The sequence below is a fragment of the Aethalodelphis obliquidens genome, unplaced genomic scaffold, assembly GCF_003676395.1.
Source record: "Aethalodelphis obliquidens isolate GAN/ISIS:26980383/991018 unplaced genomic scaffold, ASM367639v1 scaffold6, whole genome shotgun sequence".
Lineage (NCBI taxonomy): Eukaryota > Metazoa > Chordata > Mammalia > Artiodactyla > Delphinidae > Aethalodelphis > Aethalodelphis obliquidens.
The window spans coordinates 66155894-66180340 of record NW_020837950.1 but is presented as its reverse complement, the minus strand read 5'-3'; positions in this window follow the sequence as shown (position 1 = coordinate 66180340).

The following is a 24447-nucleotide window of genomic DNA, read 5'->3' as shown; positions in this document are numbered from 1 at the left end:
TTTTACTGGTTAATTATAGTAAGTCTTTGTTTGATCTGTTTATATGGGAGATACATTGTTTTATAACATTTTAATGGTGATATCTATCTATGGGTAATATAAATATAGTTAGCCGTTTACAAATAAGTTATACAGAAATTTTCAGACACCTAAATTTGATTAAGAAAAATGCAGTATGATTTGGGAAATTTTTACATATTTGTGAAGGTGAATGTTCTTCACTGCAATTTATAGCACAATAAATTATTTAGCCGAAGAATTCTAAATTTTTAATTTATCTTAGTACTGGTCTGTCCAGCCTATAACTTTATCTCTAAAATATATGGACAGATGGTGGGAATCATTTTAAATTTTTTAAAAATGAAATAGATATGCAAAAATATGCAAGATAGAAAAAGGTATTGATTTCATTGTTCCCTAAAAGTAAAACCACATATTAAGAAACGCTGTTGGCTACCCAGCAGTGGCCGGTTCCCTTCTGAAGCCTAAAAGATGATGAAATACATTTTTGTGATATTTGGATCACTGTATTTTGGACTACTTTCTTACAGTAGATTAGTCTGCCCTTTAACTAATCCCCAAACAAAGCATACTTGTCAGTGTTATCTGAAAAGAGAAAAGGAATGGGACATTCCCTAAACTTAGTCCTAATTTGGGTCATTTGGAAGTAAGGGGCATTTTACATTAAGATTTTTAAGCCTCATCCTTAAAAGCACTGTCCATACCAACTGGTCAATTGAATTTCTCCTTGTTCTTTGGTCTTCAGTAAATTCTTTAAAAACGTTTGCCCCAGTTTAATGCAATTCATCAAACATTTAATTCAATCTAATTGATTTTGAAATCCAGAAAGCACAACTCTGACACAATAAACTTGAAAAATTAGCTACTGGTCATGCATGGGTTCTAAAAAAAATACATATTTTCTCAGTTTCTTTAGTAATGATATTTTAAAGTAATACAATTTATTAATCTCATACAAAATTCAGTGAATTCCCTGTTTACTTTAATGACAAATAAGACATTAGCCAAAATTATTAAATTTTATTAATCTAAAGTTGTTCATGATGTAGACATCCAAAGAAATCTCTTCATGATAGAAACAGAAATCTCTTTAAATTGGTTGGGTAATAGTAGTAAAATTTTCCATTTAAAAATATTTAGCTGCTGATTAATGTGTCATGCCATACACTGTTTCATTTTATACTTTGTAACTTCTGTTTCTGAGCAAAAATTGAATGAGAACATTATCTAACTTTAAAGTTTCATTGAAATATTTTTTTACTGTGTAAAATTCAGACCAAATGTCTGTAGACATATCCTAGAAAAATTGATAATTTGCAAATGCAAACTAAAATAGAGTCTCTATAATCAAAACCATTAGTGTCACCTGATGACCAATTAAATAAGACTGTCCAAAGAGTGGTATGTCTTCACAGACCTGCCCCAGAGATGACAGGTGTTAGGGACAAAGGTGAGAATGTCCTAGGCTTCAGGAAGCCATCTCCATATGGCTCACAGGCAGTTTCCTCCAACCTTGGATATGCCAGCCACCATTATCTCTTACCCAGACTCATTCAACAGCTATCTGACTCCTTTTCAGTTTGCCCCCTTAGATCTTCAACAGCATCTCGACCCACCAATGGAAATGGTTCTTGTGAAGCAGCATGCCATCTTTTTAAAGCATAAAACCAAAATCTTCCTAAGACTTCCCATCACAACCCAAATGAAACCCTATCTCTGTAGGACTGTACAAAAGTTCCACTTGATAAGGCCTCGCTTATCATTTCTGACCTCATCCCATTCTGTAAAAACCACCTCCCCCTGCCTACTGTTCTCTCAAGCATGCCACCCTCATTCATTTTCCAAAGCTTCTTATACTTGCTGATCTAATCTGCTCTAGATGCCACATGGCAACCCTCTTCCCATATTTATTTTTTGAACTCAAATGTCATTCACAATATTGACCATCTTACATAATCTCAGCTGTACTCATCCAAACACCATCATTCTCTGTCACATTGTGGTTTTTATCTTCTAGTTTAATGTCTGGATGTACCTGGAATTATCGAATTTGTTGTTTTCTATGATGATTCACAGTCTGCTCCCTCTATGGAAGGGGTCTCCCTTGTCATCATTGTGTCACCAGTGCATAACTCAGTGACTGGAAGAAAGCAGGCACTTAAATGTTTGTGAGCTGGCTGATGAATGTCATCTCTGGTTTCACTGTATCTCCATCTGGAACTCCTATTTGACCAATAAATATTGGACCTGCTGGATATTTCCACTATTCCTCTTAACTTGTCATTTCTACTTCTCATCCATCTGTCCTTTAACTCTTTGTGCTAGAAAAAATCCCTTGACTCTATTTTTCAGCTCATACATCTGACTTAATTAGGCTCTCTTTTCCTGTTTAACTTAATAATATACATTTTTAAGAGGAGGAGGGTTATATTTTAGGTTTGAAAGAACAGATATTATTTCTTTTTCAGAACATTCATTTTTGTTTAATTGATAAGATGCCATTTCCACTATTTATAGTCATATTTTTTACAGTACTATTAAAATCTTAACCTGTTTGCTTTATTAGTCCTATTTCTTTGGATATCAGATTCTGCTATTACATTTAGTGTCTCTAAAATCTTTGCTGATTATTTCTGAGTTCTATTCATTTGTTCACATTTTTTTAAATTAATTAATTTATATTTTTGGCTGTGTTCGGTCTTTGTTGCTGTGTGCAGGTTTTCCCTAGTTGCGGTGAGCGAGGTCTACTCTTCCTCGTGGTGCGTGCCTGGGCTTCTCATTGCGGTGGCTTCTCTTGTTACGGAGCACGGGCTCTAGGCACACGGGCTCAGTAGTTGTGGCTTGCGGGCTCTAGAGTGCAAGCTCAGTAGTTGTGGCACACGGGCTTAGTTGCTCCGCGGCATGTGGAATCTTCCGGGAGCAGGGCTTGAACCTGTATCCCCTGCCTTGGCAAGCTGATTCTTAACTACTGCACCACCACGGAAGTCCTGTTCACATTTTTATTATAACTATTATTAATTTGCTTAAATAAAGTTGCTTTAAATATATCAACAGAAGTTTAGAAATTGAAAAGTCAGACATTTTGAGGAAGAATTTTATATTTTTAGTAGGATATTGAATAAATAATCTCTCTATAACATGGAGAGAGGAGATATAAAAGAGAGTTGCAACAGATATTCAGTTTAAAATAATTTGTAGCTGTCCTAATTATGTCAAATAATGTGAATCAAATGCTTTCTACATGAAGGCTATAGAGTCTGATATTCCATTTTAAAAAGTTCAGCAAAGCAGTTTAACTGATCTATCCATTATATTTCTGTCCATGAAATTAGCAGATATAAAAGTGAATTTTTTGTTTATGATGTACTCTATTCCAAGAACATTGCACAGCAAAAAAAAAAAAAAAAAAAAAACCCACAAAATTGAACTTGTCATGTTCTTCTATTATTTTACTTTACACTTCATTTGTTTTTGTTTTTTTTTTAACATCTTTATTGGAGTATAATTGCTTTACAATGGTGTGTTAGTTTCTGCTTTGTAACAAAGCGAATCAGCTATACATATACATATATCCCCATATCTCCTCCCTCATGCGTCTCCCTCCCACCCCCCCATCCCACCCCTCTAGGATTTGTTTCATTTGTTTCTGTTACATAGCCCTGTACGTCACTATTACTCATTGTTACTAACAGGCACATTCAATTTGGTTCCAATAGAAGTTTCTGTCATCTATTAAACTATGAAACTAATGACTGTAACATGTAAAAGGTTTAATTACAGGCATTGATTTGAAAGTGTTTATCTCCTTGTTTGTTCTTTAAAAATAATCTGGTTAACTCCATTTATAATTTATTGATGAGTTAAGTTAATCTTGCAAAAGGAACTCTTAATGTCTACAGGTGATGTGTTTAATATCACTCATGTTATTTTGTACTTGCAAGGCATATGACACTATTTCACATTCAACCTTATTTCCTTTCCTTAAGACCTTCAGAGTTCTTTTGACCTTCAGAATTCTTTTAACAATGACTAATAAAATACTAGCTGGGTATCTTATTAAAACATTTTTAATATTTGTGTAACTATTTCTATGATAACTGATTAAAGGATTTTATCACTCTCTCTCTCCTTCTCTCTCTCTCTGTCACACACACACACACCACACACACACACACAACCCTAGGTATGAAGGTATAATTTTTGTTACTATTCCATTCTGCAATTTATCTAGTCTAACCATGTGACTATTCTAGGAGAAACTCCTATTCAGTCCTACTAGATCTGAATGTCTTTGGTCATACACCCGAAAGAGTAGTTTGGTTTTACTTCTGTCTATCTATCTATCTATCTATCTATCTATCTATCTATCTATCTATTCACCTATTGGGTAAATTTTATAACTAATAAGTCTTTTCTTAATGAATTGATGGCTTGAAAGTTCAGATTTGAAAGCTCAAATCTGTAGCCCACCTAAAGCAAGTAAGCATCTTAATGTCATTCTCAAATCCACTTTAAAACCACAGTTGTTTTTTCTTTCTTCTTTTACTTGATTAAACTCTACACATTTATGCTCTGGATCAGTAAGGGATATAGGTAAACGAATTAAATTATATGCACATGTGCACGCATGCGTGCGCACACACACACACACACCTTTATGTACTTCAGCTTCCCTCCGTGCTCAGTACCAGTACCCTAGTCCAAATCATTATCATATCTCCTGGGTTTCTGACACAGCCTCAAACGTCCTGAGTGGTCTCTTCATCCGTATTTACTTATTTCTAATACCAGTGAAATTGTGTCCCTGCTTCAATTAGCTTTACTGGATACTCTCACACTGGAGTATTCTCAACTGCCAAACTGCATCTTCTGACTTTTTAACCTCTTCCATTTCATCTGATGTCACTCTTGCTGTTTATCTCAGGGCTTAACTGCATTCAGATAAGCTTACTGTCTTTCCTCTTTTTTACAAGGTCTTTCTCTCTCTCTGCCTCCCCTCCCCTACACACTCAGAGCTTTCATAGATGTTCTTCCCTGCTAACCCCTCTGGTCCTCCATTCCACCAAACCTTTGTATTAAATAAATGTTACTTCTTTGAAAATGCCTTTCTTGACTCCATGTAAAATTAGGTCTGCTATTGTAATGTCTTATAACACCCCTAGTTCTGTTTCATAGCAGATAATTTGTAATCTTTGTAATCATGCAGTTTTTAAAGGTCATTTGTCTTTTTTTTTTTCATTAATTCACAAGCTCCCTGCTGCCAGAGGGCATATATGTTTGATTAAATCACTGACTCTGTAGTGCTTCACACAGATCTTAGGTCATATAGACACAATAATTATTTGATTATAAATGAACAAATTTTTTCTCAAAGTCCTAAATGAAATAAGGATAATATATAAATATAAATATTTTAAGGAGGAATGTCTGTAGGAATTTAAATATATATGTATCGTATTTTAAATATGTATATTTTACAAGCTTTTCATTTACTCTGAGTAAATAATCCAGTAATTCGAATACTGACCCTGTGTCTCTATTGATGCCTCATACATTTATTTCAAAATCTGAAACCTGTATTCCTTTTATGAACAAGGCAATATTATGCTTTTTAAAATGTTGAATCGAAGTGCATTTAGGCAATTGAACCTGAATTGAATAGAATAAAAACTGAAAAAAATTGTGTTTCATTGTTTCCCAAGTTTCTTTACATGGAAACTTCTATTGAGATAACATTGGTTTATAATATTATGTAAGTTTCATGGGTACAACATTATATTTCTACTTCTGTGTACACTACAAAGTGCTCAACACCAGAAACTTAGCTTCCATTTGTCAATGTATGAAGATACATTTTAAAGCATCATTTTAAATGGTAGCCATTGAATAAACTGGATAAGCCGAAAATGGAAAACTTTTTTTTTCTAAGAAGAAAGGAGTATTTGTTTTTTCCACTAACTTTGTAAGGAAACTAAAAATTCCTAGAAAATAACACATTTTTAATTTTTATCTTTACTGGTCCCATATTTACCGAATGCAAGTGGGGTATATATACTTTGTTATTCTCTATTATTCATGTAAATCTATTAAAGTTGAATGTGATGGGGAGACTCTTTGTAATCATAAAACAATGTCCCCTCAGGTCTGTTGTTTTATTGTCTAACCTGGAAAATCTGAGAATGTATAATCCATAGAATTAGCATTGTATTAATATTACCTAAATTGTTTAGTTATTAGTAATTGGCAATAAATCAAATTTATCAAAAATTCCTGATTTCATAGCTGGCCAATAGCGAAGTAATTTTTTTTTTTAAATGTTGGTTCTGGCCATTTTTATTATTTATTTATTTATTTACTTTGGCTCCGCCACATGGCACGTGGGATCTTAGTTCCCTGACTAGGGATTGAACCTGTGTCCCTGGCAGTGGAAGCCCAGCGTCTTAACCCCTGGACCACCAGGGAAGTCCCTAGCTAAGTAATAGTAAATAAATTTCTCCATTCTGGGGCCTGTAGAAAAATGGGTTGTTCAAACATGGTAGTGGAGAAGCAACAGGCTAGGAAGCCTCCAAATCTGTCACTCTCATTAGCAGAGTTACTTGAATAACTGCATCTCAGATTCTGATTAAAAAGAATTGTTACAGATTCTCACTACTGCTCATTTCATACTTTAGAATCACTGCATGTGATCACTAAGTCTGAGTCACTTTATATATAAAAACAAAATTTAATTAAAAATTGAAAAATATAATCCAGATAAGAGTTTTAAATTTACATCTACATTCTGAGGGGAAAGTAGAAAATATATAAAAGATTAGATTTTCTTGAGGATAGGTAACTTCCTCCTTTGATAACTCTCCAGAATGTTTAGGGTTCAGCAAGCCTTCAATAAATGTAGTTGGTGGTAATCAGTTATTTATGTCTTGACTTTTAGTGTGTAATGTGTTCGCAATCTTTGTGGTATGTAAGAACCGTAGATCTTTTAAATCTGCTGCTCAGATTAGGTTTGTCTTTGGGATCATTTTTAACCAGCCAGTTACAGAGTATAAAACTGCAGTTTCAATATTAGTTTAGTGGTGAGTGCTAATTCGCGATTACAAATCATTCTTAGCCCCAAATTAAAAAAAAAAAAAATCGGTGTTCAGAGTACTAAAGGAACACAAGTATTTAGATTTTTACAAAATTATTTGGAAATTGTAGCTATATGCATAAAATAAATATTCAAGGATTATATTAAGTGTATTATATAAAACAATTGAATACTAATTCTTTCTCAATGTAACAAATGTTTTATGTGTAATGAAACAGATGTATAGCAATAAATTGAACTTTCTTCTTTTAGTTTTTCAGGATATGTTGAATTTTTTATAAAAATGTAAAGAATTTTGAGGGTCCTTTGTCCAAAAATATGCATTAAAAACTCCAAGAAAAAAAGTTATTTAATTAATAGCTGATAAGAATTTTACTTTTATTTTTCTAGGGACTATTCATATTTAAGTGAGCAGAACATTATTATACAAAATGAACTAACAATTATGTATTATAACATTATTTTTGCACTTCTGCTTATTTAATTTGCATTTTTAGCCACAGTTTTTAGAAATTTGTTTTTAATTACATGTATTTATTCATACATTTTAAAATAAAGAGCTCAAAATCCTGACATTTATAAGACACTGGTGAGTAAACTTACTTTCTCATTGAATACCTGCAAGAAACAATAAATAACCTTGAACCAATGGATTACAAGGATTAAACTACTAAAAATATAAACGTTTCATTAGGTATAACAGATTAATGTTGAGTTCACCATATTTACAAAATATAATCCACAGTTTTGTGAAAGCACCTTTTTAATTCAGAGGTAAACACATTGGCAGTAAAATATTGTGTTCAAGTTTTGCATGAATAACAAGGTATTACCAAAATTGAAGTTCCTATAATATGCTTGATTATTACTGACTTATACTCTTAGAAATCTCACCCTCAAATGATTCATAACCTTATTTGATATATTTCCATTTTCAGGAGTCTTTGAACCATTTCTCATCTTGGTCATTCATATTCACTCAGTCCACCAACTTTTTATGAGAATTCACTGTGTGCCAGATATTGTTTGAGTGCTGGGGAAACAGAGAAGAGAATAAAAATACCTCCACTGTCAAGGAGAAGACAGAAAATGAGCAGATAAATAAATACACACACAGAAGGATGTCGTATACAGCTTTAAAAAAAATAAGCTAGTTAAAGGAATCAACAGGGACAGGGACTTGCATCTTAGATGATAGGTCCGGGAAAGGCTTCAAGGAAAAATGGTGATTGAGTTGCAACAAGCTGGTATGAAGAACGGAGCAGGCAAAGGGGACAGGAGGTGAGAAGGCCTGGATGTAGGAGTGTATTTGATGTGTTTGTGGAACACAGAGGGGGTGTGTGTGCCCAGAAATCAAGAGCGTGGAGAGGGAAATTGGTAAGAAGGAAGGTCTAAGGTGAGACAGGATTCAGGTTATAGAGTTTGTAGGACAGAGTAAGGACTTCGAATCCTATTCTAAAAGTGTCATTGAAAGATGGCATAATTCTGTTTCCACTTAAAGGGTGAGGTTGGAAAACAGAAAGCCAGAAGACCAGTTGGTGAGCACTGAGGTGTCTGTCCTGGCAAGAGCTGATGGTGGGTTTGACTTGGTGTTAATGGTGAAGGTTGTGCTAAACTTTCGTCCAAGATATATTTTAAAAGTAGAACAGAACTAGCTGATGGGTTAAGCATATAATTTGAGAGAGAAAGAGGCATCAAGGATTTTTTCCAAACTACTCATTTAAAAAATTTATATTAAAAATACTCTATTGTTCCCTTCATGTATAAAAAACTATGGAATTTGGGAGGATACATGGAAAAAACCCATTCATACATTTACAGTATTTGCATTTCTCCATCATTTGATTTGCACATTTATAAAATAAAGGCTACATGAGTCAAAAATCACTTCACCTGAAAGAAAAAGCAACAGGATATAGTCAGCCAACAGCACATCAATGCCATAGCAGAGTTTGAAATCACTAGTTCCCATTTTCATGACACATCAAGAGGCATTTTTAGTTTGTGAAATTTTTTCAGTCTCCCATGCAAAAATAAATATAAAAGATGAAATAAGGCTTGAATAATTTCATTGGGAATTTCCAGCATTATTAAAATGTAAATTTTTTCCTTATGTCAACATTTTCCTTTGAATGCTCACACAGGTTTATTCATTATTATAAACTGACAAAAATCTATGAGAATTCTCAGTTGATGTGGTCAAATCTAATTGCCTCCTGTCGCTAATTCAACTGGCCTTATGCACAATTGGTCTTAATACTGCCAGCTTCAATCATGGTAAGGAGAAAAGGAAAATATTAAAGTTGCAGAAAGGGTGAGCTATTTTAATAGTAAAATGCTATCTCAGCCTTTTCACTTATTAATGCCTCTGCATAATAGAATTTCTATCATGATTATTAAAAGTGATATTTATTTTTTTCTAGATAACCTCTTTCAAAAGTGAAATTTATAGAAATAAGAGGGGTGCTGATTAGTTCATGATTATGAAATGTACTTTTTCAGCTAAAGGAGCTCTCTAAAACTGACAAAGATTCAAATAAACTTATACGAGGAGACTGACCAAGGAGGCACTCCTACAAACCATTTGTTTGATTTATTTTGTCATGAGAATGGAAGGTAGTCCTTGCTAAGCTTAATTGAATAATACAGATCAGAATATTATATTCTTGATACATTTATGATTTTTGTAGAGCCAACCTATTTTACATATAACTCCTTTACATGAAATACAATATAAGCAGCATTGTGGTGAATGTTTTAGGTCACAAATTTGAAATGTGTTTTTATTATATCATTTCTAAGTAATTTCTCTATGTGTCTGTCTTTGATTGGGTGAAAGTCACATCAGAATGTTTGGCCATAAAACTAAACTTAACTCCATTAGTATCTTTCAGAGTAGTGTCATCAATTATTTTAAAAGGGAATGTGACCTTATGATAATGTATCATGCAAAGACAATATCTTAAGCCTTACGTGGTCTACTTCAGTGAGAAATGGCTTATTAACTGGCATTGCAATTGAGATTATTCACCAGCGTTCTTAATTCAAACAGAGACTAATTTTTCTCAAAGTTAAGAGTTGTTGGGAAAATTAACCATAGACCATAGTTGACAACATAAAAATAATTTAGGATAAATAACAGTTTTTTACAGAAAGCAACTTTTCCAAAGTTTTCAGTATTGGAAATTAAATGTATTTCTGAAATTAATTCAATTTTAGTACCTTTAAACTACTTAACAAAAGAACAGAATAAATGTATTTCTTTCAACGTAGAATAACCTGTTGTTCAACTTAGTTATGAAGGAAATAAAATATTCGAGGATAATATATACTATTAGCATATTATAAGAGAAATATTTATTACTCTCATACATGGAAAAATCATGAATCTAGCAAGTCATGCCACTTTTTTAAGCAAAATTATTTTCCCACCAGATTATCTGCCAAGAATATAAGGTTCATTTGAGCTCAGATAGAATCTCTACCACCTAATTCATAAAATGAATCACTCTTTGTCTTGATACTTTTCCTTTATTTTAACTGAAGCATGCAAGCTACTCTAGCATATCTCTGATGAGAAAAACACTGACGGTCATATGGACCTAGAATCTGTCATACAGAGTGAAGTAAGTCAGAAAGAGAAAAACAAATACCGTATGCTAACGCATATATATGGAATCTAAAAAAAAAAAAGAAATGGTACGGATGAACCTAGCTGCTGTGCAGGAATAAAGAGATAGACATAGAAAATGGACTTGAGGACAAGGGGTGGGAGGGCAAACCTGGGGCAAAGTGAGAGTAGCATCCACATATATACACTACCGAATGTAAAACTGTTAGCTAGTGGGAAGCAGCAGCATAGCACAGGGAGATCAGCTCGGTGCTTTGCGATGCCCTAGAGGGGTGGGATAGGGAGGGTGGGAGGGAGGCTCTAGAGGCAGGGGATACGGGGACCTGTGTATGCATATGGCTGATTCTCTTTGTTGTGCAACAGAAACTCACACAGTACTGTGAAGCAATTATACTCCAATAAAGATCTATTAAAAATTTTTCAAAAAAAGATATACTGATGTGTCCTATATTACTATTGGTGATATTGTGGGTTACTATGTATATTCAGTAAGAGCCATAATACCTTCTTAAAAGCTGGAATTTAGGTTTTTCAGAGGGAGGTGGTGCAGATGCCACATGAGGAATTTCATTTCTAAAATATATCTCCAATACAGTCAAATATCATTTTCCTTTTTCTCCTGTTTGGAGTTGCCCTATAATAAAATATCCAAATATCTATGCATTTTCAGCTGGAAAAACTCAGATAAAGACTTAAAGGGAATAAATGAAACTTTTCCTTTGGGCACCAAAAATTTCAAGTTTTAAATACTTTTACTGGTATCATTACATAATTGTTGATACTCATAATTCCAAAATATATTTAGGAATGCAAAAAACTGCAAAGATTTTATTTTTTTCTTTGATATTTATTTCTTCAATTATTTCAGTATTAATCTTTATTTTTTCTGTGAAACTGATGATGAGAAAGTACATATAATTTTCTGAACACAGCTCCTCTACCAAGTTGCAATGTAGAATGTTGCTGTGAAAAAAAGTCCTTAGCTTTGATATTTGCTTGATGTACTGAATTACTGCAAGAAGTGAATATTCTGAAATATTACCTTATTTCTTGATTTCTTTAGACATAAAACAGAAGTTAATGTAGTTATTGAAGGACAGACTTTCCTCATTTAAAATCTGGGCACAAATTTAATACTAATAAAATCAAGTATTCTGAAATATTAACATGTACTGATATTAATTAGTTACCTATATTTATTCACATGATAATAATTCACAGGTTAACGCTGAGAAAAATAACAGAACTAAAGTAAATATGTTCAAATTTATAAGCTTGATTAATTTTTATATTATTTTCCCTAATTTTGTCTTTTTCTGCCCTCAAAGCATCATTTTAACATTTAATTTGCCAACTAATGTGTATATTTGCATAAAGTCACACTTAACATTTATTCTATAGGCCCCTAGATGTAAATCTAGATTAGCTTATAAGGTCAAAAATATAAGATTTCTAAATGTTACAGTAGTAAAGTTGATAGTTCACAGGAATGATATATCAGACATCAGACATTGTGCTCTAGACAGGAAATGTCCCCTCCCTGAAAGTAAAATAAGTCAGTGTCTAACTGCTTTGATCATGGGATGTAAACCACTAAAATATTTTTTAGTATATCAAGAAATTATGAATTCAAACCTTATCTTTCTCTTGAAATTATTCTTAGTTTCACCCTGATGTCTGTTAGAGGAAATTATCTTTCCAATTCCTCTCTATGAGAATATTTGTGTATGCTTTAAGTAATTTTAAATAAGGCACTCTCTTAAAAGATAATAGTTTGTTATGCAGTAATAAGAAAAATGATATTTTTCAAATAGAAGTTTAGAGCCAAACCAATGTCAAACTTCCTATATTCTATGATTTTAAGATTTAGGTTTTTAGCTTTGTTTTAGATATATTTTGCTTCTTTTACTTTTTTTTTTTTTTGCGGTACGCGGGCCTCTCACTGTTGTGGCCTCTCCCGCTGCGGAGCACAGGCTCCAGACGCGCAGGCTCAGCGGCCATGGCTCACGGGCGCAGCCGCTCCGCGGCATGTGGGATCTTCCTGGACTGGGACACGAGCCCATGTCCCCTGCATCGGCAGGCAGACTCTCAACCACTGCGCCACCAGGGAAGCCCTACCAACTTCACTCTGGTCAGTTTCTCCTCAGGAGGAGAGACTCAGGATCCATGGAAGAGCTGCTTCCAGAATCTGCCTGGAAAATTATATCTCTTTGGTGCAAGCTGTAATCTGTGGAGTCTATGGAAGTGTTCTGCTCAAAGCTCCTTCAAGAGAAACAAATGTGGAGAGCATGACTGACTAGTGGCCTCACCTCTATTGGCATTCACTCAGGAATCACTCTCGGTTAAAGACAAGGCACGCCAAGGTACCAGGCCTGGCCCACTCCTACCTAATACAGAACTTCTCTAATTCAGAAACCCATTGTCATGGTCAAAACTTTCCCAGAACTGTGCCTTATCAAAAGGTCTTCCCATCCAATCCTTCCTTCACTTTTTCTTTTCACAGCTGTCAGAGCTGCATGGTGGTCTGGAGGTTTTCATAGCTGACTTCTATTCCCTCCTCATCTTTTATCTTTCATGAGCATTTCCACAATAACTCCTTTGCACGACAAATCCTATTTTGGCGTTTGTTTTTAGGGGGAACCGAACTGACACAATTGGTACAATTGATAAGCCTCTGGCCAAACTGTTCAAGAAAATACAAGAAGACACAAAAGACCAATATCAAGAGTGAGAGTGGATATCATTACAGATCTTAAAGTCTTCAAAAGGATAATAATGGAATATTATGTGAGTTTTTTCAAGAAAGAGGGAAACTTAACAGTTTTAAAAAATCTGGTCTGACTTTTTGAGTCAGGCAGTCCTCCAGTGTTGTGGCCTATGTGTAGAAATAATTCCTAGGACCAAGGGACTAAAGAATTGGATTTTAAGTAAAAATAATAAAATTTTGCTATTTCCACATGAGCAGATTTGGAATGATTTTTTAAAAGTAGGAAGCGTGAAAATATAATATTTCCAAAATAATTTTTGAAAAGAGCTGTATCACTTTAATAACTTTGTCTCTTTTTAAGTTATCTCTAATGAAAATAGGAATCTCTCAAAAATGTGGTCAAAATATCTATTAACCCCACATAATCGATCATTTTTCAACGTGTACTTGATTATCCCAGAACTCTCCACTCTGGCACCAGGTTAAGTAAAAAAGGAAAACAACAGCAACAACGTAATATTGGAGACATCAATCCCACTGAGACCACCTCTTCAATTATGTTTGGGAATAAAATCTGAAAATAAATTACTTAGTGAGCTTTCTAAAAGTAGGGTAGATAAGTTTGCCAAGTTTCTACCAACTAGACAAATTTTTTCCTTAATATCGATAAGTCACCTTGACAGATGATTCAATGAGATAAGGTATCTCTTCATGAGTGCTAGAAAAGTGATATGGGCAGGAGCATGTCAATATCTTTAAGAATGTCCATGTATATCCTTAGCTACATAGAGTAAAATTGGGGAAAATTTTCTTCAGGGAATGAGGAAAGTGATTATTATGACCAAAAAAATAGAGACTTGAATATAGAGAAACATTTCTAAAATATTTATAAAAGTTTAATTTTTGAAATTTTTAGTCCTCCAAATCTCCTGCCTAAATTTACCTTTGTTTAAGAAAAAAAAATAGTCCTTCAAATGTTAGATTAAGAAATGCATATTAGATTCTTGTGCTTTTAAAACACCTCTATTCCTCCTCTATTAGGTTCTTGCCCCAGGCAAAAACCAATGCCTAACACAAATATTGAAGAGAAAGAAGAATAAACAAACCTCAAGAGACACACCAAGATATCTTAGGAGTTTGAACAATCAAAAAGGCAAAGGTCATTTGGGTTTTTTGAAAACTCCTTTGAGGGAAAAATTGATCTATTCCTTTAATGTTCTTCACAACAAGGATTAATTCTTTTTGAGTACTTAAATAATATAAGGGAAAACCCATTAAGGAGATGGGACTCATTCACTACTCTGGCCTGCTGATCCATATGGGAACTTTCAAAACCAATCTTAGTCTAATACATTCTCTATTGATTTTGATTTTGATATTATCTTAAACCCAGAGAGAATTTATTTACTTCTAAAAATATAGTTTAAAATAATCAAATAATACTGTATCCCCAAAGTTGCTACAAAGAAAATCTCCAAACACTTGCAAAAAATTCTGAGTACAGGTAGGAGACAAATGGTAAGGGATAAGAGGAATATAAACTGAAATTTTATCAATTCACATGTCCTAATTTATTCTGCTCAGCATTCCAAAATGATGAATATTAAACAAGTTAGACTGCAAGCGAATACATAATAGTAAAATATTATTCTATGTTTCATAGCATTATATATTATATATAACATTATATGTAACATTATATTAACATATATAATACATTGACATAGCACGTTATAGATCGCAAATGTCCTTACCAAATTTAATCTACACAACAATAATGGGAGATAGGCTTTGCTATTAAATTTCCTTTAAGAGTTTGCTCCAAAGCTACTTAACTCCTCTGGGCCTCTGTTTCCTTATTATAAAAGGAGGGAATTATAGTAAATGATTTTCACGCCCCTTTCTACCTCAAAAATTCATTTAAAGACAGTAAGTGCTAAAGAATAATACTCGATCTCCAAAGTCATTTTCTTTTCTTGTCACAAAGCTTCAAAGTGGTATGATGTACTATAGTTTGCTTTAAACATCTTTAAATGTCTATAAATCACATACCATAAAAATTCACCAATAAAAAGTATACAATTCATGGATTTTGTTATATTCACAGTGTTGTGTAACCACACCACAGTGCAAATTTAGAATGTTTTATCAGCCTCCAAAACTCTACGTCTGTGAGCAATTCCTTCCTACACTCACTCCTCAGCCCTAGGCAAGCAGTAATCTTTCTCTATATATAGATTTGCCTATTCTAGTCATTTTTTATGCATAGAATTCACTATACAGGGGCTTCCCTGGTGGCGCAGTGGTTGAGAGTCCGCCTGCCGATGCAGGGGACACGGGTTCGTGCCCCAGTCCGGGAAGATCCCACGTGCCGCGGAGCGGCTGGGCCCGTGAGCCATGGCCACTAAGCCTGCGCGTCTGGAGCCTGTGCTCCGCAACGGGAGAGGCCCGCGTATCGCAAAAAAAAAAAAAAAAAAAGAAAAAAGAATTCATTATATAATAGGTGGTCATTTGTGACTAGTTACTTTCACTTAGTATATTTGCCAGGTCATTCATCTTGTAGCATGTTATGAGTACTTCATTTCTTTTTATTGCTAAATAATATCCAATTTTATGGATGTACATTACATTTATTTATTCATCAATTGATGGACAAATTATTTTTCATTCCTGGTAAGCTATGATTCTCTGTTATCTACCTGTCTCTACAGGTTTTGGAGCCTCCAGTTTGCTCTACAATCTCAATTTTCTGACAGACTAAGAAAAGTTGTTGATTTCAGTTTGCTCAGCATTTTTCTCGTTGTGACAACTGGATTGAAGATTTCCAAGCTCTTTACATGTTAGACCTCCAACTGGTCTTGGAGTTTAACAAACATGTTACAAATCTCTGAATGAGGATGTGTTGTGAGTTCTTTCTGTGTTGGCTATTTGCAAGCAACTCACACTATTGAGTGACCAAGAGCAGCGTATAAGGCTACCGGGAAAGTTTCTTGTTTTGCGGTGAAGCTCACCGTTATACAGTGTGTAACTTTATTTGTGGTCAGTGAAGATCATCAACTGCTAACTGCTCAAAATCTTGTATCTCTCCTCCCACAAAGATGGTGTGTCCTTATGTTCTCTAATTACTTCTGGCTGTCTTGCTACTCTGGAGTCTGAGTGCCAAATGCTAACCTCAGAAGGACTTATACCCAGGGTATGCATTCAATTCCATTCCTCTAAACAGGAAGGATATTTACCTTTGTCCTGGGAGTACTCACTCTGATATGAAACTCTAGGTGACCAATCAGTTTCTTCCTGCACCTGGTTTGACCATCATTTTAATTGATAGGCCTGCCTCATGTACTGTGACTCACCCTTACAAATGAAATTTAGATTCGCCTAAACTGGAGTTTGTGTTTCTATTTTGTTTTCCTTGACTTTTGGAGGAAGATTTAAGAAAGAGACAGAAGTCCCCCTTTTATAAAATTTCTCACCAACATAGGTATTATTTATCTGTTTAGATTCAGAAGTATCAAGACTCATTGCTGCATGGGTATCACTTTATTAAGTAGATACTACAGTATTATTGTATTATGATGAGCTTATACTGATATGATTATAAAGGGTAAATCCAGGCATCTATGTATAGGAGGTAAAACATGAACTGAAACTGGGGTAGTTTTTAGTAGGGAATATGAAATTTGTAGGCCTTTTGAGGCATAATGGTAACTCCCTCTAGAAATATATCTGTGATCTCTAAAATAAAAGATAACTGAGATCTGATTCAAATCCTGTACTCCACAAGACAGATTTTTAAAGTATATATTTATTTTTATGCTTTTGAAATGTTTAGCCTGTTATTTTGAAAGTTCCAATATGTCCCACCTGTGTCAAACAATTAAAAGAGGCAGAAGTTTGATGGTGATTTCTCCGGAGAACTGATGAACATAAGTATGCATCTCTGAAAGCCAAATGTTGATGTCTGTGACAAGTGAAGGAAGACATAATGCTGTACCACAGAATGGAGGCCAATGGATCAGTTGCCTCCTTCCCCCCACCTGCAGCCAGGGAGCTACAACCTGGAGCTGCCGAGTAGCATCCGATATCAGAAGTCTGAGTTTCAACAACCCAGGCACTTTCACAAACTGAAAAGAAAATGTAAGGAAAAAAATGTATAAAGCTTCATGAAACATGGCTCACAAAACATTTTTGTTAGAATCCCATGGACTCTTAAAAGTACAAAGTCCCACGTCCTATTTTAGACCTACTGTATGAGACCTTTCGTCTTGCAATCTGAGAGATGGCATCTTAAAAGGGTTCTAATTTAGAATGTTTGGCATCCTAAAGTAACTTTTTCTGCTAAGAAGGATTTGAAGTTTAGGGATGATTCTACAGTCATTATCTTTCTTTCAATATTGTGTTGTTCTTTCATGCGGTAATGCTACAGAATATTTTGGAACAACTTCTTGCTTAACAAAACTATCTCTAATATAGTCACATATTTTGAACTACTGTGAAATATTTTAGAAAGTTTCACAGGAGGATGATACATGTAATTTTAGGTAATTTTCCCCATCTAGAATAACTTGTCTACATGGTAAGAAATCTACATTTATCTGGTAACTGAAATAGAGGCTTTTCATAATTCACGTGCAAGATCTACAAAATTAGCTTTCTCTTTCAGACGTATTGTAGTTCCTAAATTCATATTTACACATAATCTGCTAAGTTATCATTGCATCATATTGAATGTTTGGATATTAAATACTTATTTCAGAGATAAGGAAGAGAATATTTGACTAGAGAGGAAGACAGGACCATTCCATTATCACTTGGCAGAATCTGATGTATTCTACCAAGAAAGATTCATACTAATAGATATTTTTGATGATTATTTTCATTCTTCTGATAAATTCTGTCATATGAAGGCTCACTCTCATTTGGCTATAGGTGTAGTATAGGTGATGGTAACTGTCTGGGGACCCATCATTATGAGTTAGCAGTAAAAGGAGCTATGGAAATAAACACCAAAACAGAACAAGAAAACATAAATTAATGAAGCACATAATATTCTGAAATACCAGGTTGTAAATTGCATCAGCACACTTACTAGCTCACATGTGAACAAGTATCAATGATCTTGACAGCTTTTAGTTTGTTCACTAGAAAAATATTGCATCATATGGACAGTTATACTCCTGCAGATCAAGTGACCAATCTAATGAGCTCTGGGGTTTTCTGAGTTCTTTCGTTCTCTGAATATAAGATGTGCCCCCCAAATATCTTCCTTTGTTAAGACACAAGGCTTTTTTTTTTAATATAGAGGGAAGAGAAGACATGAATTTAATAGGGATGGACTGATGAACATACATTGAACATCTCAGTAGGCTTTCATACCTGACTAATCTATTACATGTATAGATACCAAGTTTAGTTTTGCACACTTACTACTCATCTGCCTTCCCCAGAGCATATGTCTTTTGCCACATACACCGAGATGAAAATAAAGTGAACATCTTTCTATGATATGATGAATTTACCTGAATATTGATATTTCCCTCCATGATATTTCAAGTGAAGGTCAGTGGTCTTTAACCAAGGACATAGGGTAGGCAGAAAAGGGCATAAGTAGTACAGAAAAGATAAACCCTGTCATTTGAATCAACTTACGAGTAATAAATCTGATCAACCGAACATCTGTGTTTTTCATGATCAAACTCCAAATATGATGTTATTTTCTAATATAGAGAATTAAATTATATTTTGATATTTCTTTTGGATAAAATATATCCGTATAGAGAAATAATAAAAGTATAAGATGCATATGTCAATGGGTAAGAACCCTTATTCTGAATTATTTAAAATTTGAAAAAAATTAACATTAAAATCCTACTGAGAAAGAGGTAACATATACTTCATTCTTCTGTGCCCTCAAGTTAATATCTTCATATGGTTATATTGATGTGAACTTTTATTTCAGTACTGTATTGGAACTAATTAGATATTTATAATGTTTTATTGGTTATGTGTTTTTCTAATAATTTAAAAATTGGTATAAATTAGCAGGCGACACACTTTCTTCTCTCCCAAATACATAAAATCCTTATGAATATAATCTGGTTTCCAAATGTCTTTCAATTGCTTTTAACCTTGCTACTTCCTTATCCTATAAATTATCCTTATTGAATATATGCTCGTTTAATTAAATGAAAATATGCTTTGCTCTTTATTTTGAAAGTCTGTACAAGTACAGCTTCCTGGTAACTGCTTAACTTTTCTTTCGAATATTCAAATGACTCATGTTGTTCCTGTTCAGAAAAGGTTTGCAAAAAAAATATAGTTCAGAAGAGGCATACTGATATTGACATAGCCTCTGCTTCAGCAATACTGCATGGAAATAAAATTAAAATCGAAAAAGGAGAAAAAGACACGCAGATGCATTACAGAAGGCAACACACAGGAACCAGAGCAATCGACAATCAACTTTCATTACCTTCTTATTTTTTTCTTTTATGTACAATCAACAGTGCTTTCCTCTCTTTTATTTACTCTGCCATTCATATTAGTTTTAACCAAAATCTCACCTTAATGCTTTTTCTTTAACTTCTATTTCATTTCCTCAATTTTTCTGAAGTTATTTATAATTATGAAGGTGTATAAAGCAGTCCTTCAGCAATCTAATTGTTTTTATTTGAACTGTTATAAATGAAAATGATTTATTAAGATAGCCTTTAATGTGGGTGCTTTCTGTTTCTGTGTGTGTGTGTGTTTGTACTTCAATATGTATCTTGAATCTAGCAACTGAATCCAAACTTTATGCAATTGTTATGTTAATGGATATGAAGGGTTACAACCAAGAGTTAATACATAAATACAGGGTTTACATAAGTGGAATAGAAGATACATTAAGCTGACAGTGTATCCACAGCAGTGCCTGACAGGAAGAAGGTGATTTATTTAATATTTGTTACAAAGTTAGGTTATGAATTTGTTCTTAAATATTTGATTTTAATAAAAAAGTGTATTTTAATTAATAAACATAAATAAAATAATTGTTATTTCCCTATTCCATTACCTTTTTTTTAATTCTCCATTTGCATTTGAAAAAAAGCTGTATAGTTTATCTAGATGCAAAGGTCATTATATATTCATAGAATTTTTCTTTTATTGCTTATATCATTTATGTATTTTAAGACTATACATTCTTACATGTAGTTGAACAATTTGACTTGTCTTGGTCCAAAAGTGATTGTTCAAGTGATCAAGTTTCATTGCCCTTCTGTCAATATTGCTTCATTAAGATGTCTGCTGACAAAAAAAAAAAAAAGAACACGGACGGACCTAGAGATTATCATATTAAGTGAAGTAAGTCAGACAAAGACAAATATCATATGAATCACTTCTATGTGGAATCTAAAAAAATGATACAAATGAACTTATTTACAAAACAGAAATAAACTCACAGACATAGAAAACAAACATATGGTTACCAAAGGGGAAAGGTGGAGGAGGGATAAATTAGGACTTTGGGATTAACAGACATACACTACAAAATATAAAATAGATAAACAAGGACCTACGTATAGCATAGAGAACTATCTATACTCAATATCTTGTAATAACCTATAATGAAAAAGAATCTGAAAAAGAATATATATATATATAACTGAATCACTTTACTGTATAGCTGAAACTAATGCAATATTGTAAATCAGCTATACTTCAATAAAAATATAATCAAATTAAAAAAAATTTTTTAAGATGGCTGCTATCTTATTTGATTTGCAGATATTTATGAATGTTTTATCTTCATTATTGAAATTGTATTAATATATAGTGAAGTGTCTTTTGTTGATTTTTCTGCTCTGAATTTTACCTTTTCAGATATCAATCTCAATTTCTCTTTGGCTTGTATTTGTCTCCCCTTTATTTCAGTATCTTTTTCTTTTAGGTATATACCTTCTATGCACATACAAAAAGATTTTTATTTGCAAGCTGTTCTGAAAATATTTGTTTTTTAAAAGAGGAATAATCCCATTTACATTGAGAGGTATAACTTATATGTTCAGTCTCATGTCTGCCATCATTTTATTTCATATTACCTTTGTGTTAGTTTATCCAGTATTTTTCACATAACTGGTCTCTTTTTATTGATATTTTTATTTGTATTATTTTGTTTGTATTTGTTTAGGTATTGTGGAAACTTTATAATTCTTTTCTAGTGATTACCTTTCTCCTAATTTTTGGAAGACTTTTCCATGATGTTTCTGCAGTTCTGTATCAGTTTTGTTCTTGACTGTCTTTTTAGGACATTTGTATTGCAAACACTCTTGGAAGACAGAGAGAGTTGCTTCCTTGAGAGAAGAGAGCATATTTGTCTCCTGACCTAGATAATAAAGATAATGGCTCCTTCTGTGGCAAGGTTTGGGCAGGTTTTCTATGAGCCCACCTTAAAAGATTGAAGTTGCCTAAACTTTGGGTTCTTCAGCTGTGACATAAACCTACTGCATGTGCAGCATACAGCTATGTTCTTCTCTACATCACCCCCTTGGGACCTGGGAAGGAAGGGAAGTGAAGGAAATGAGAAGCTCCTTCTGCCTGAAGCCATAATCCTGTCTTTTATCTCTCACTCGGGAGTCCCTTGTCTCCTGCCAGCTTCTAGGAAACTGTAGCAGGCTAACTTGGTAGCTTGCAAGTAGGATACAATTTTGTTTTTCACAGTTCTTGACATCATCCACCTTAACACTACTTCCATTTAGTTTGTCATTTCATAACTATCTTTTGCCCCGTGCCTGTTACCTATAGGCAATTGATGGGCTTATTCTTTGTTCCCCTTTCTTTATTCTTCTCCAGTTTGCATTGTTACTTTTTTTTCTTGTCAAATTATATAACACTTTACAACAGTTTTCCATCTTTGTCCTCTCTTTGTCTTAGTCTTAGATTTATGGTCAGAAATGTTCCATTCTTGCCAACTGTACTTTTGCCCAAATATGACAAAGTAAGCCCATGTATGTTGGTGAGGAACAAATGCGGGATATATCTAAAATGACCTGTAGCCTGAGGATGATTTGGGAGACTTTCTAAAATGTGGATTCTGGGAAGTATGCTATTGTATTCTTTTTTTTTTTTTTTTTTTTTTTTGCGGTATGCGGGCCTCTCATTGTTGTGGCCTCTCCCGTTGCGGAGCACAGGCTCCGGACGCGCAGGCTCAGCGGCCATGGCTCACGGGCCCAGCTGCTCCACGGCATGTGGGATCTTCCCGGACCGGGGCACGAACCGGTGTCCCCTGCATCGGCAGGCAGACTCTCAACCACTGCGCCACCAGGGAAGCCCTGCTACTGAATTCTTTAAATTTATGAGACTAAAGAAGTGAGTTAAGAGTACGTTACAATAAAAAATAAATCGAAAATAAAAAATAAATAAACTAATATATTTTTTAAAATTTAAGCCAGTAAGTAGCACAATATCTTTCTCCCCTAAAAACTGCATTCTTTCTTGTCTTTGGATCCAAAATTAGTTCAAGAAGCTAATGCAATAGACAAGTGTTTCAGGTCCTTCATGCTGTTGGCCCCATTCTTCCTAAGCACTTGCATTTTCACCTGAGTTATATATGATGGAGTCCTCATAATTTTAAATACGAACTAAAAGTTTAGTGTCCTGAGATAGTTTTACATTTAATGAGATACCGTCTAAAAAATGTAAATAAATACTTAAATGAGAAAATTCATTTCATTTTTTGAAAACTTATAAAAAGTTTCAATTACTTATCTCAACTACACTTACTCAATCTTCTTTACTCTTCTCTGCAATTACTCTGCACTCTTTTTGGGCAGATTAGAGGAAACCAAAATATAAGAGAGAGAACTTTGTTCCTTGTTGGGATAGGTATGGTTATTGAAAAAAATTAATTGCAGTAAAATTTTGTCCTTCTTAATAGGACCATGAAGATAAACCAGAAAAATATGCACATTTGGCCATTCTACAGAATAAAATATAAACTATACCTCACAGAAATCAGAAACTCTCCTTTCTTTCAACAACCAATGACATGCACCTCTAAAATTAGAATGTTTGACATTCAACCATATTTGCTTCAAATTGATTAAGTCAGGATGGAAATAAATTATTGTATTTTATATACCTAGTTTATTATTTCAGTACCAAAAAAAGTAAGTGGGAAAACTTACATACTCTGTCTCTATTTGTTCATTTCCACTGACTGAAACACTGTGACTTCTAGTCATGTCTCAGTGCCTGCTTTGGGCCTAAGCTTGCTGTTTCCCTCTATTAGAGAGAGATGTCATTCATCATTACATGAGATGGAGCCAGAGTTGAAAGATTTCCAAATAAATCCAGAATGGCAGTCAATTAGTCATTACTTCACAGTTTGTCCATACATCTCTTGTTAAGTGAATGTTTATATACTTACCCTTCCCTAAAGGCCCACTAGCAACTTGGTGAAACTTGTTGACATAGAGCCATGACACAGCCCTGTTGCAAACTCTGTCTCCAATGGCAGTTAATCAAAGGATGACATGAGCTCAACCAAACCTCTACTAATCATACAATATAATGAATATCTGCTTGTGAATGTTTCTGCTATAAATCTTGTGAATGCCTTTTACTTTAGCAAACGAACTGTTAATAAATTCAGCTTTCAGTAAGGAAAACACACACAAAGCAGTGTATATAGCATGATGGCTTTCAGATCAGACTCTGAAACAACAATTATTATTTTTTAAATATTACATTTGCTGATGGAATACCATGTTTACCCAATATTTGATAAGAAGCAGAGCATTACACAAATATCAGCCATTTGATACTACTGAATAGTATACAATAGAATAGAAACAGTAGAAACAATCATTATTTGAAGCCCCAAAGCATCAGTCCGAGAAATAAATGTATGTATATAACTTCCGTTAGCTTGAATAGCAATTACTTGAGCCCCTCTGAAATAGAGTAAAAATGGCTGTAGCTAACAAACTACAACCAAATAATATTACTTAATTTCTTTTG